General features: G+C 33.1%; 1 protein-coding gene across 1 annotated transcript in view; it reads right to left on the bottom strand.

Annotated features, from left to right (window-relative positions):
• Positions 1-1,578, bottom strand: part of LOC118737026 — a 116,120-nt gene that overhangs the window by 75,329 nt on the left and 39,213 nt on the right. The gene's annotated exons all lie outside the window — the stretch shown is intronic.

Consider the following 1,578-nt stretch of genomic DNA (forward strand, 5'->3'; position numbering starts at 1 on the left):
TTTTTTTTTCTATCACTACCTTTTTTCTGTAAATTATTTTTTTCTGGTTTGTGGTAATTTTTATTTTAAAGTTTGGATTATGTATTTATTTCTAAAATTTTGTAATAAAAAGAGCTAGTTAAATAAAAGGAGGCACATTATGAAAAAAAACAGAAAACTTTATAATTCACACACTACATCTTTTCCCAACAAATTTTTTTTATTGATTTGTAAATTTTTTCTGCTTTTGGTAAAAATATTTTTTATTTAAAGATTTCTTCCTAAAAAATATTTTTTGCAGGTACAGTTTTTTCTTAAAAGTTCGTTTTTTAATTTTTCTCCCAAATGTATATTTTTTCTTTAAGCTATTTTCTAAAAGTTGGATATTTCTAAAAACTCAATTTTTTTTTCTAAAAGCACTTCTAAATATAAATATTTATTTCTAAAATTTTATAATAAAAAGAGCTAGTTAAATATACAGGAGGCACGTTATCAAAAACATAAAATGATGCTCACAGTTTTCTTATGAGTGGAAAAACTTTTTGGGAAGATTGTTCCCTTGGTCGTGAAAGTGTTAATTTCAAAGTAAGTGAACTAAAAACAATAAATAACTATATACATATATATTTTCTTATCAATCCATATGGGGGCCATTACGAGCGGCCTTTGAGATAAGACCAAGTAAGAAAATTTCAAGGTACAAAAGTGTTATGTGTCACATAATTTTTTGCAATCATTTCATGAACACGAAGAAGATGTAGAGCCACTAAAAATTATACCAAACTGATGCGATTGATCAGCTTGAGCTGAGTCGATTTAACCTTGTCCGCCTGTTCGACCATTTGAACGCAAATTAGCTAGGCAAAAAACTTTGCCAATTGTATCTCGCCTTTGCGACCAGTCTGATCTGATGTTACTACCGTTGGATTAGCTCGCAATATACCTGCGCTAGCATTTCGTTGCCAAGAAATTCATACCCAAAACCGTAAAAGCCAATTCACACAATTGGTACATTTGGCGTTCTCAGAGTGGTGTTCTCAAGAATTCACGAATTCACCTCAATAAAACAGAATGCCAAAATGTAGAAATGGCCAGGCAGCAATTTTCGAAGTTTTTTTGTAGTCGCGGCTGCATAATGAAAGTAAATACCTCTCTAGCAGAAATCCGGTGTGACCTGGCACCCTTAGGGCAGGTTGTTCAATGTCCATTTACTTTCTGATGACATGCCGGTTATGAGGGGAGAGCGATATCATTTTGTAATAAATATATGTTTGCCTCTTGGTTCTTTTGCTTCCTGAGTGTAAGGCCTAGTGTAGCGAAACAATTTTCGGTGTCTACTTTGGTCGTGTCACACAACTAAAAGAACCTACGAACGGCTGATAATTTTTTAAATTTTTTATTTTTTGAAAGAGGTCGCAGAATTGTTTCCAGTTTCTTGCAACAGGAATCTAACCCAGGTTCTGCCCAGTGGTAATACGCACCTCTTACCACTCGTCAGCAGAGACCGTGATGTTTTTCTTTTTGATGTGCAAACATCTTAGCTCTGAGTATTGGTAAATTTTGCGTTAACCCAGTAGAAAATATGCAACCTCTTTTTTT

Source organism: Rhagoletis pomonella, unplaced genomic scaffold (assembly GCF_013731165.1).
Source record: "Rhagoletis pomonella isolate Grant_MI unplaced genomic scaffold, Rhpom_1.0 Rhpom_scaffold_00004, whole genome shotgun sequence".
NCBI lineage: Eukaryota > Metazoa > Arthropoda > Insecta > Diptera > Tephritidae > Rhagoletis > Rhagoletis pomonella.